Source organism: Callithrix jacchus, chromosome 7, assembly GCF_049354715.1.
Source record: "Callithrix jacchus isolate 240 chromosome 7, calJac240_pri, whole genome shotgun sequence".
Classification (NCBI taxonomy): Eukaryota; Metazoa; Chordata; class Mammalia; order Primates; family Cebidae; genus Callithrix; species Callithrix jacchus.
The window spans coordinates 143,764,111-143,777,326 of NC_133508.1; the positions used below are offsets into that span (position 1 = coordinate 143,764,111).

Genomic DNA, 13,216 nt, shown 5'->3' on the forward strand with positions numbered 1-13,216 from the left:
TATAATTATGGTTGCTATTAAATAACTAAACTTTCTACATCTTTATAGAGGAAAATAAAGATTATAGTGGATTATTTTATTATGTAAGTACATTTTCTGTCAAGATTAGCTTTTATTTATATAAAACTTGCTTTGAATTATCTGTGCCACAGGCCAATCAGATAATAAAGTTACTAGGTATTATCTAAAATTTTTTAAAATTATGTGTAAGAAATTTTGGCAACATATATTTGATAATTTCTGACTTTTAATAAATCATTTGCAATAAATAAAATTTTATGTTCTTATAATATTACATTATCTTATACATTTATATATTGTATTACATATATTACAACTTACTCTGTAGGAAAAATTCTGTTTACTTCACCATATGGGCTAATCTGAAACCAAGGGCTAATCTGATTTTGCCCACCAAACTTAACCTGCCTTTATGGCTTTTAATCATTTTCTTCTTGCTGATCATCTTAGAACTCCAACTAACTTTCTTATAGGTAACGCTTCTGACTGTGGGTGACTCTAGTAATAGTTGCTTAAAGTTGTTTTTCAGGAACTAGGTCAGCTCTTGTCTAGTTCAAGCCAGTCGAGACCAACAACTTTTCAGTTGGGCCTGTGCAGATACCTGAAGAGTGATCTTTTGATATCAGAGGACCAAAACCTTCACACTCAGATGATGCTAATGCTGCCATTTTCTGCACACATTTTATGACAAAACATGTCCTCAATCATGCTTATACAGAAACCACTATCACCTCACCTTTCCCATACTTTACCCACAAATCACCTTTCCCATACTTTAGACCACCCCACTTTCTATCCTGTAAGTACCCCTCAATCACTATTTTCAAGGGCATGAATTTGAGATTTTTCTTCCATCTCCCTGCATGGCAGTCTTGTGAATAAAATCTCTTTTGCAAAAACCTGTTGTCACACTGATTGACTCCTTGATTGCAGGCAGAATAAACCTGACTGCTAACAGAGGTGTGAATTTCATCCCCCCTACACACACCAGGCAATTATTTAATTCTCTGTAAATACCCACTGCGTGTCCTAAAATTTAACTGAACTCTGACATTATCTATCTGGTGAAAGCATCAGATCTCACAGAATAAGGGCTCAGTCCCACAAGACTACTGCCTCCCTACTTTCAGACACTAGTCACAAGTCAAGGTCATCTCCTGGAAAACTGACTGGTTATAAATTGGAGGTTCATAGAACCCCCTCCTCTGGTTCAATTATTTGCTAGAACGCCTCACAGACCTCAGGAATGAGATGTATTTACTATTACTGCTTTATTATAAAAAGATACAATTCTTGGCTAAAAGTCATAGCTCATAACTGTAATCCCAGTGCGGTGAAAGGCCAAGGCAGGGGTATTATTTGAAACTATGAGTTGGATGCCAACCTGCCAACATAGCAAGACCCCATATCTACTAAAAAATAGTGATAATAATTACAAAATAGTAATTAAAAAAGCAGCAACTCTAAAAAATCTAAATGGAAGAGATGTATTAGGCAAAGTATGGAAAAAAGGGAATGAAACTCCCATGTCCTCTCTTGGGTACCACCTTTCCAGTATCTCCAAGTGCTCAGCAACCTGAGAGTTCTTCAAACCTGTCCTTTTGGGTGTTTATTAGATAGGTATGATTGATAAGATTGATAAATCATTGGTCATTGGTGATTAACTCAATATCGAGTTCTTCTCCCCTCCCAGGAGAAGAACAGCTGAGGTTGCAAGTTCTAACCCTCAAATCACATGGTGTTTCCCCTGACAAGCAGTCCTTATTCTGGGGCTGTCCAGAAACCCCTAACCATCTGTCATCTCATTAGCATACAAAAAGAAGTATCTCTGAGGAGCTGAATATCAGGAAACAGAGACAGAAACCAAATATATACTTTTTATTCTTTCACGTTACTGTTAACCATAGCTAGTTTCAACTAATGAGAAGCTCACATAACCTGGAGAATAGGCCTATACACCGTCTGTTAGGACTGCAAATTGACCATTATGGGTCTGCACTTCCAGGTCTCAGAAGCACTCAGCAAAAGACATTAAAGGACAACAGAATAAGACCTATTTATGAAATCAACCCCAATGCTTTCAAGAATGAGCCAGGACTATAATTTGAGAGGCTAATCTCTGTGGCTTTCAAACCTGGTTGATCTTTAAAATTATATGGGCAAAATTTTAAAAACATAGTTTCTTAAGAGCTATAAACCTAATAAGCCATCTTTGGAAGTTGGGACCCCCAAATTCTTTATTTTTTAAAAAGCTCTGTTGATTATTTGATTATTAAAGTGTGGGAAATACCCAGGACTATATGTACATCATGTACGTCTTCTAATTCCCATGTTATCAAATAGAAACTGAGTCAAGAAGAATAATGTCTTCAAAGTTCAGGTCTCAAAAACAAAACAAACCAGAAGACTGTTTTTTCAAAAAGATGATATAATAGTAGTTTTATTTAAAAATAATAAATAGTAATTATTTTAAAAACTGTTATTGAGTACCTGCTAAGTTTTCTGCATTTCTTTTTATTATTTCTGGGTGAGATTTTTTGATTTATTGAGGAAGTGTTCCTAGGAGGAACCAGTAAAGGAGTGGGAGAAGTAAGACAGCACAGGAAGACATGCAGGCTGATTTTTCAAGAACAATCTAAGCTTAATCATGCAGAAAGCTCTGGCACATTAATTATATGTTAGAGTTGGTTCTGCCTTGAGGCAAAGGAGTTGGGCTTTTATTTTACTGCACTTGTCAGTCATTGGCTATGACTGTTGCAGTTGGAGGTACAGGAGAGAATGTAAAATCCCAGGCAGTTTCAGCACTCCAGTACATATGGGTAAAGGGGCTCCAGTACACAAAGGTAGTTGCATAAGCAAATTGTTGAAAGAAAAGCATACAGAAACTAAGAGATAGTTAAAAAGAATCATTAAGGGGTTTAAAAGTGTCTGGAAGGAGAACTGACAGTGTCTAACGTATCAGTTTAACAAATATTGATTGAAAGCATGAGCTGTGTCAAGCCCATCACTCTAGGAGGAAGATATAGGAGTGAAAAGAAAAAAGCAAACAAACAAAAACAGAGTAAAAGCCACTCTTCTTATAGAAGTTACATTCTAAATGATTATATAATTTTGCAATAAATCAGAATCAGAAACAATGACGTAGGTGAGAAGCATTTATAGAGGTGATAATATGTGACTCATCAGAAGCACATTGATAACAAGAAAAAGCCTATATCACAGTATGTTATTGAGTTGGCATTTGCTAGAAAGAACTAATTAATCCCGTACATTCTCTTGAAAAATCCTATAAAATTTATTCTAGAACCATCTGATAGAGCAAGCTTGTCGAACCCATGGATCTAGGCCACATGTGGCCCAGGAAGGCTTTGAATGTGACCCAACACAAATTCATAAACTTTCTTAAAATATTATGAGATTTGTTTTGCATTTTTTTAGTTTATCCACTATCATTAGTGTTAGTGTATTTTATGTGTGACCCAAAACAATTCTTTCAATGTGGTTCTGGGAAGTCAAAAGATTGGACACCCCTGTGTTAGGGCATAAGAGGTAAGGGAGGCATTTATCCATAGGCTTCCATATTCTATTGGTCAGAATTTAATCCCACAAGAATAAACTGTGCTACAGCACCAAAATGTTTCTGTTTATGCCAAGAAGTTTCTTGTAGCATCCCCACTTTGGCAGCCACTACTGAGTTATCCCTGAGTAGGACAACTGTAAAAACAGAAAAATAAAAAGTACAACAAAGGACTCATGTGAGATTCTCTTAAAGCAATCCAGAGCTGATTCACAACAACCATACTAGAGTAAAAGACACGAGAAAAATCAGATAAGATGCCATGCACAAGCGTTACCTGATACAGATCACCCCTTGTACTACACGTTTCCATGTTTCTTCCCTTAAATCCAACATTGAGTCACTATGAAAAATTAAAACCATCCTCATAAATTTAATAAAATCAGTTGTCAGAAGTTTCTGAAAAAAACACTGACTTAGAATAAAGTTACAGCCTAACATTAACCATTAACCAACTTACTCTTTAGTTTACATTTTAATAGTTTCTTACTGCCTGCAAGTTACACAGGCAAGGTCCAAAGGTACTAATTTTCATTAATTGTTTCTATAGATAACATCTTTAATGTTGAGAAATCTCAAAGTTTCCATTTGAAATATCTTCTAGATCTTGCATTCCGGTGAAACTACCAATGTCAACTAGTTTGAGGGCCCCCACTGAGGAGCTAACTCAACTGAAGAATGCAGTTTCCACATCCTAATGATCTCTTTCCCCTCACCCTGACCAATAAATGACCTTCAGCTGCTTGCCTACCACAGTCCCCTTAAAAGCCCTAGATCAGAAACCCTGAAAAAGATTAATTAGAGGGTTCCTCCCATCTCTTTGTTTGGCTGCTCAATGATTATTAAATTTTCTCTGTTGCAACCCCTGCTATTCGGTGTATTGGTCTGTTATTGTGCAGTGGTCAGATGAGACTGGTGATCCTGTAACAAATTACCTGCAAAGTCTTGTGGCAAGAAAATAAACCACAATCAACAATGCAGTGACTGATCTTTAGGTCATATTTAATATTTATTAGATGTAATTTTCAACATCCTTCTGTTTCACTCACCATCGGTCATCAGTTTGGCTGCTCTGAGTTGTTACAAGGCCCAAATTTCCAAACAGTATCAGCTCTTCATGGCCTTACCATTGTCAGTCTATGGTTCCTGTAATGTGTATTCAATTTTATCACTAGTCCCAAAAGCCTCAAGAGACTCTGAAGAGAGTATCTTGGATTGTAGTGTATTCCTCCTCCATTATTTAACAGCAATCCTAGTTCTTCATTTTAATTGGAGTCAATTATCCCTGATAGTATAGTAATTTATTTCTTTGACTGATGGTCTACTAGAATGAGAAAAGCAAAGTGAATAGAAAGTAGTGTTAATTCTCTATATAACCAACAGTGATTCTCCCAGCAGAGGCATCTTCCACATCCTCAGGAACCAGGAGGTTGACTCTAGCAGAGTCAAACATGCTAAAACAAAAGAGGTACTATGGTAAAGAAAGGTAAACCAAAATACAAAGTAGATATCAAATGTATAATCCCTGTCCCTTCTAGGGTATGATTTTAAAAATAATCACAAAAGATGTTGTAATCCTGAATGCTGAAATTTTGAAAGATCATAATTTCTGAAGTTTAAAATTCTGAAAATTACATCCCCAAAATATCCAAATTTGGAAAATGTAATTATAGAAAAAAATTTAAAAATTGTTTTAAAAGATATGTATTTACATTTTTACAGGGAGATTTAATCACTTCTGAGCCTTTTGGCTATGGTCAAGTATAGTATCTGTTCTTATCAGTAAAAGAGAATTTCTTTGAAATACATAAAAACACAAGAGAAAACTTCATAGGCCACTTGCTGCAGTAGAATAGACAATATTAACATACAAATTAACCTAAAATAACCAAAAAGGTCAAAATCTAATTTAAAGAGAGTTTGTTCAAGCAGAAAGGTTAAGGATGGCCACCTGGGAGCATAGATTCAAATTACCCTAAATATACACTCCAATTATCAGCCCTTATAAATAGGTTTTTGAAGGAAAAGAAAGAGAATGTATATAAGTTGTTTACCAAGAGTTTACATTTATTAACATAAGCTATTGATTGGCTATACAATATTCTTTGTTTTACAAATTCCCGGAACATGAAGATAATGGGTGATGCAGCAATTCGGAAATAAAAATGCTTCTAACCAGTTGCCTTTAGGCATGGGTACAGAAATATAATTAATCTCCCGTACTCATGTCTCTCTGGGCCTGATACATTTTGCATACTTCAAATAGCTTGGGCTACTCTGAGAGATTTTTCTTTTATCCTTTCCCCACTTTTCATCAAGGTTTTTCAAAGAAAGCATTGTAGATGAAATCAAACAATTTTGGCTCCTTTTATGTTCGGGAGCTTAGTCCCACGTCACTAGAAAGACTCATTCCCAGATGGACCTCTCCCACATGGGTAATGTGGGAAGAATATGTTTCAGTGAGGAATTGTAAGAGCAACAAAAAACAAATTGTGATGGCATCACAGGGTGGTAAAAAAATTAGGTATCAGTCAAGTTACTGATTTATAACTGCTGTCACTTGTTGAAACATCTCTAGTCTTCAGGATACTATGAATATAGTTTTCCTTAAAGAAGTAAAACAACAAGAGATACATAATAGAAATATAATGCACATAAGTATTACAATAAAAAGAATTTGCATTCTAGAAAAAAACCCCACAATTAAATTGGGAGTCAACTAAAACCATGACAAAAAAATTTTAAAACTAGTCATGCTTTAGAGACTTTTAGCCAAGAAATAATTCAAGATTTAGTCCAAATTGTAGGAAAACTGTAAAAAGTCAAAAATGATGGGCCACATTAGAAACTAATAATAGGTGCACTATATCTTTCTTCTGAAATATAGTTTTTCTCTCTCTAGTTTTCCAAAGAAAGATGTTGTAGGACTAATTTATTTGCAAAATGACATTTATTATTATACTTTACCTCATTATTTGCATAAAGTGCAACAAAAATAGTGAATGGCCACATAAGCCTTTTAAGTTGGCTTTGCTGATTTTTTTTTCTTTTTTAGACAATGTCTCACAGTGTTGCCCAGGCTGAAGTGCAGTGGCAAACTCTCAGCTCACTGCAACCTCTGCCTCCTAGGTTCAAGTGATTCTGCCACCTTAGCCTCCTGTGTAGCTGGAACGATAGGCATGCCACTACACCCAGCTGATTTTGTGTGTGTGTGTGTGTGTGTGTGTGTATGTGTGTGTGTGTGTGTGGTATAGAAGGGGTTTCACCATGTTGGTCAGGCTGGTCTCAAACCTGCCCCAGCCTCCCAAACTGGGATTACAGACATAAACCAATGAATCCAGGTCCTATTTTGATGACATTTTTTGAAAGTAATCTCAGAGAAGTCTTTTAAAGCTTCTTGAGGCTAGGGAGCAAAACCAAGAATTCATCATCAGAATATGCCTGTAATGCTGTATAGATTGGGTAAATTTCTTTTTTCTTGAGGATCTAAAATGTCTTGGCATACTTGGTCCTTTCAAAAAGTGACATTCTTTATCACAATAAGGTCAGGAATGTTGTAAGGGAACCTTGTAGACAAGGCACGAGGCCAGTCTTTCCAAGGAGCATTTTATTGACTCTAAAAGTCAGCCACAACTCATTAAAGTAGTTTGGTTATATCTGAAAATATGCCACTTCAGTCAAAGTGTTGGTAAAATAATCAATGTATCTAATTTTATTTCATTAAAAATGGAAACAGATTTTTAATAAACTTTTGCAAATAACTATATTGCCATAAATTAAGAATACTAACTAATAATTTCCAAATTATGGTTAACTCTGGTAGAGAGAAAGGTAAATGTTTCAATTGTGCTCACAAAAGTATACTCTATTCAATTACTATAAGCAAAGTAACTCAAAAAGAAACACTTTTTTTAACTCTGGAAAAATAATAAGAATCAACAATGTTTCAAACAAAAATAATTGTGAAATCACTTTAGTCCTCTATCAACTCAGTCTCAGGTAGTAAATTATTGTACTGTACAATGTTGGGTTGGCAATCTTCACGAACACATCAGTTTTACATTAGAGATCTGGAAGTCTTAGACCTATGGTATGATCTCTAAAGTATCAGAGACCTGTATTCAATAGTACCTGCCATAATTTTTTTCCATAAATTTTCTTAAAGAAGCAGCAAATTTTGAACTATTTACTATAGCTAATTATAGCCAATTATAAATCACTTTTTGAGAAGAATCAAAGTAAAATAGTAATTTTTTGTGGATGACAAAAGGCTTAGAGCAGCCATGGTCAATTGAGGCCAGGCATGATGGCTCATGCCTGAAATCCCAGGACTTTTGGAAGCTGAGGTGGGCAGATTGCTTGAGGCCAGGAGTTTGAGACCAGCCTGGCCAACGTGGTGAAATCTCATCTCTATTAAAAATAGAAAAACATTAGCTGGGTGTACTGGTGCATCCCTGTAGCCCCAGCTACTTGGGAGGCTGAGGCACAAGATTTGTTTGAACCAGGGAGGCAAAAGTTGCAGTGAACTGAGATCATGCCACTGTACTCCAGTCTGAGTGACTCTGTCTCATTAAAAAAAAAAAAAAGGAAGAAGACACACTTGATAGATGGATAATGAAGTAATAACCATCATTATGACTGAAAACATATACCAACACATATCAAATTCATTGGCCAAAGTGTTGTTTGCAAGCCAATGAATTTGTATTTATCTCATGGCCAAAGTTCTGAAGTAAAAGCTATAGGATCTTTGTGCGTGCGCGTGTGTGGGTGTTTTAAAGGGCTTTATAATTTCTACAATTTTATGTTTAATTTGGCCATTAAATCCATTTTAATTTCCCTCTAGCACACCAGACTTTTTCCCTTCATACCTTATGATGTAAATTTTGCTATTTGATTTTGACCTGAGTTGATTCTTTAGTATGTAAAATTAAGGCTATTTAGCTGACAACTGCCTAGGGTCATCAAGTATTGATACAGGTTACCTTTTGAAACAGGTTATCCAGAAGTTGAAAGTTGTAGATGGGGAAAAAAAGGTTTTATGAATCTATAAGATGTATTTGCATCAGCATGCCTATTAAGTCTACATATTTATGTGTTGTGTACAGTGTTTCAGTACTGAAAATATATAAAGAGCTCTAATAAAGAGCTGCCATAAAGTTGTGTATTATAGTTATTATAGTTTGTTTTACTGTTTTAACTTGTTTTAAAATGACCTCAACATTCAATATTTATTATATAATTTCACTTTAAGGTTTCAAATTACCAAAAAGATTTTTGATACTATAAAGAGTTTTTTTATATGTATTTGCACCTGATTTACTTATTTTTAACAACCATATGAACTATTCATTATAATTTAATGAGACATTGAATAAAGCTAGCCATTATATGAAATTATTTCCCTGCTATTTTTGTATCATGTAAATGTTAGAAAGGAGCTACCTAAACAAAAATCCTAAAGTTAAATACATGAGTATTTTGCTACTCTGAGGACACAACTGTTTTCATTAAAGTGACAATATCCACTAGTATTATTTACCAAAGATTTATCTAAATCAGGAGCTCAAAGGCATTTGAATTACATTCTACTCTTCTGATAAAGTATTTAAGTGCTTACTTTTGTTTTTTGTTTTTTTTTTGAGATGGAGTTTCACTCTTGTTACCCAGACTGGAGTGCAATGGCATGATCTCGGCTCACCGCAACCTCCACCTTTTGGGTTCAAGCAATTCTCCTGCCTCAGCCTCCTGAGTAGCTGGGACTACAGGGGCGCACCACCATGCCCAGCTAAGTTTTGTATTTTTAGTAGAGACGGGGTTTCACCATGTTGACCAGGATGGTCTCGATCTCTTGACCTCCTGATCCACCCGCCTCTGCCTCCCAAAGTGCTGGGATTACAGGTTTGAGCCACCACGCCTGGCCTAGTGCTTACTTTTAATGTAAGCCAGTTAATGAAAATTTTTTGATATATTTTGGCAATGAAATATCACATATACATGACACATATAAACATATAGACATACAGATGCACAGAAAGAAGGCGAATTTGTAGATTTATAAGCTTCTTCATTTGCCAGTCTTCAAATAGTCACTCTTTCTCTCCTTACCAAATCCTAAACAATTGTGTTAGCCAGGTGCAGTGGCTTGTTCCTGTAATACAAACAATTTAGAAGGCTAAAAGGGAAGAATCACTTGCATCCAGGAGTTTGAGACGAGCCTGGGAAATATAGGGAGACCTAGTCTCTACAAAAAATAAATGTAATTTTAAGAAAATTGTTAGCTAGGCAACCCTAAATATGCACTTTTAAAGGGATGAATCTTAGGATAAAATTTACCTCACAAAGCATAGAATTTAGATCTAAATTTTATTATTATCTGCTGAGACAAGGAAAAACAAAAAGGGTAAGTAAAGCTCAGTCAACACAGGGTTGCCAGCTGGGCATGGTGGCTCACTCATAATCTGAGCTATGCTGGAAGCTTTCTTGAGGCCAGGAGTTTGGGATCAAATTAAAAACATAAGACCCTCTCTGTTGAAAAAAATTGTTTTTAAATTAGCTAGCTGTGGTGGCACACACCTGTGTTTTAGCTACTTGAGAGCCTTAGGTGGGAGAATCCCCTGTGCCCAAGAAAAGGCTATGGTGACTTATGACTACAATAATGCACATCAACCTAAGGGACAGTGACATCCTATCTCTAAAAAAAAAAAACAAAAAGCTCCATGATTTTCAGGAAGAGAAGGTGAGCTTTGTTGTGTTAACTTGACAGTAAGTCTTCTCTGTTGTAAAAGTTTCTCGTTGCTTGGCTGCAGGAAGATACCCTTAAAAATGGAGATTTGCGAAGAAGCAGCTTCTCCGCTCCTTCTGGAATCTCTCCCTAGTTCAGCTCGCCTGCTTCCACTCCTGCCTCCACCATGTCCACCAGGGTGACCCATAAGTCCTACAAGGTGTCCACCTCTGGCCCCGGGGCCTTCAGCAGCCGCTCCTTAACGAGTGGGCCTAGTGCCCGCTTGAGCTTCTCCCGAGTGAGCAGTAGTGGCTTCCGGGGTGGCCTGGGTGCAGGCTATTTTGGGGCCAGCGGCATAGGCATGGGAGGCATCACCGCCGTCACCATCAACCAGAGCCTGCTGAACCCCATTAAGGTGGATGTGGACCCCAACATCCAGGCCGTGCGTACCCAGGAGAAGGAGCAGATCAAGACCCTCAACAACAAGTTTGCTTCCTTCATCGACAAGGTGCGGTTCCTGGAGCAGCAGAACAAGATGCTGGAGACCAAGTGGAGCCTCCTGCAGCAGCAGAAAACGGCTAGGAGCAACATGGATAACATGTTTGAGAACTACATCAACAACCTGAGGCGGCAGCTGGAGACTCTGGGCCAGGAGAAGCTGAAGCTGGAGGCGGAGCTTGGCAACATGCAGGGGCTGGTGGAGGACTTCAAGAACAAGTATGAGGAAGAGATCAATAAGCGTACAGAGATGGAGAATGAATTTGTCCTCATCAAGAAGGATGTGGATGAAGCTTACATGAACAAGGTAGAGCTGGAGTCTCGCCTGGAAGGACTGACTGACGAGATCAACTTCCTCAGGCAGCTGTATGAAGAGGAGATCCGGGAGCTGCAGTCCCAGATCTCCGACACGTCTGTGGTGCTGTCCATGGACAACAGCCGCTCTCTGGACATGGATGGCATCATTGCCGAGGTCAAGGCGCAGTACGAGGAGATCGCCAACCGCAGCCGGGCTGAGGCGGAGAGCATATACCAGATCAAGTATGAGGAGTTGCAGATGCTGGCTGGGAAGCACGGGGATGACCTGCGGCGTACGAAGACTGAGATCTCCGAGATGAACCGGAACATCAGCCGGCTCCAGGCTGAGATCGAGGGCCTCAAAGGCCAGAGGGCTTCCCTGGAGGCTGCCATTAGAGATGCTGAGGATCGCGGGGAGCGGGCACTCAAGGATGCTCATGACAAGCAGAAGGAGCTGGAGGCCGCCCTGCAGCGGGCCAAGCAGGACATGGCAAAGCAGCTGCGTGAGTACCAGGAGCTGATGAATGTCAAACTGGCCCTGGACATCGAGATCGCCACCTATCGCAAGCTACTGGAGGGCGAGGAGAGCCGGCTGGAGTCCGGGATGCAGAACATGAGTATCCACACGAAGACCACCAGCGGCTATGCAGGTGGTCTGAGCTCTGCCTATGGGGGCCTCACAAGCCCCGGCCTCAGCTATGGCCTGGGCTCCAGCTTTGGCTCTGTCGCGGGCTCCAGCTCCATCAGCCGCACCAGCTCCACCAAGGCTGTGGTTGTGAAGAAGATTGAGACCCGCGATGGGAGGCTGGTGTCTGAGTCCTCTGACATCCTGCCCAAGTGAACAGCTGCAACAGCCCCTCCCAGCCTGCCCCTCCTGAGGCTGCCCCAGAGCCCAGGAGGGAGGTTGCTGTGCAGGGGAGCGCAGGGAACAGGAGACCCACCTGACGCTCAGCCCTAGCCCTCAGCCCACCGGCGCTCAGCCCTCAGCCCACCGGCGCTCAGCCCTAGCCCTCAGCCCACCGGCGGGGAGTTTACTGCCTGGGGACCCCCCTTGCCCATGCCTCCAGTTGCAAAACAATTCAATTGCTTTTTTTTTTTTGGTCCAAAATAAAATCTCAGCTAGCTCGGACAAAAAATAAATAAATAAATAAAAATAAAAATAAAAAATAAAAAAAAATAAAAATGGAGATTTGCTTTATAGATGTATGTTTCTTTTATAAAATAGCCTGGTAAATGCCAGAAAGTATTATTATTGGAGACCAATTTAGCTTAATAGGCGGTCTTTTCCACTTAGCTTACTCCTTTATTAGATTATTGACTTCAGGATAGAACCATTTAATAAATAAGGCAACATTTTTGTAGTTTCCAGAGCCTAGTGTTTAAATATAAGAAAAGCAGGCATAACTGAAAGACAGTACAACTAGATCTTTAAAAATCAAGTATCTCACTTTTACAATGAATCCCAGGTCCCCCCCAAATAGAGAAACTTTATGAGACTGGGCCACACAAACTTTCACAGTATATCTTACTATAAAGATATTTCTCCAAGGCTGGCGGGCAGCCCACACAATCCGCCTACTTTGTAATTGACCTGTTGCCAAGGGGAATCTTATGCTTTGGTGGTAAACACTCTCATAGCCTTCAAGTATTCAAACTTACCTTTATTCTAAATGTGCAAAGAAATGGGTAGCCCCTTTGAGTAACAACCATTCATTGCAACCTCTGTCAGATAACTCCAAAACTGCAGCTACAATACAACCACTTGGTGGGTTCACCTTGCCCACTTCCTAGACAGAGCTGTTTTTTTAAGACAGGGGAACTGCAATAGAGAAAGAGTAATTCACACACAGCTGGCCGTGAAGACTGGAGTTTTATCATTACTCAAACCAGTCAATTTGAGGATCAGACTTTTTAGGGATACTTGGGTGGGTAGGGGGACAATGACTTAGAAGTACTGATTGTATATATGTATAGTATATATATACATATATATGTATTATACATATATACATATTTATGTATTACAAAAATAACAAGATTTTATATATGTAAATATACACATATATATGTATTACAAAAATAACAAGAACTTAGTAATA

At 38.6% G+C, this 13,216-nt stretch overlaps 2 pseudogenes across 1 annotated transcript; both read left to right on the top strand.

Annotated features, from left to right (window-relative positions):
* The first annotated feature begins 5,329 nt into the window (after positions 1-5,329).
* Positions 5,330-5,430, top strand: LOC118143559 (U2 spliceosomal RNA; annotated as a pseudogene).
* Positions 5,431-10,436: 5,006 nt separating this feature from the next.
* Positions 10,437-12,300, top strand: LOC144577177 (keratin, type II cytoskeletal 8 pseudogene; annotated as a pseudogene). The gene has a single exon (XR_013520585.1). The product of XR_013520585.1 is annotated as a keratin, type II cytoskeletal 8 pseudogene (transcript).
* Positions 12,301-13,216: the final 916 nt, after the last annotated feature.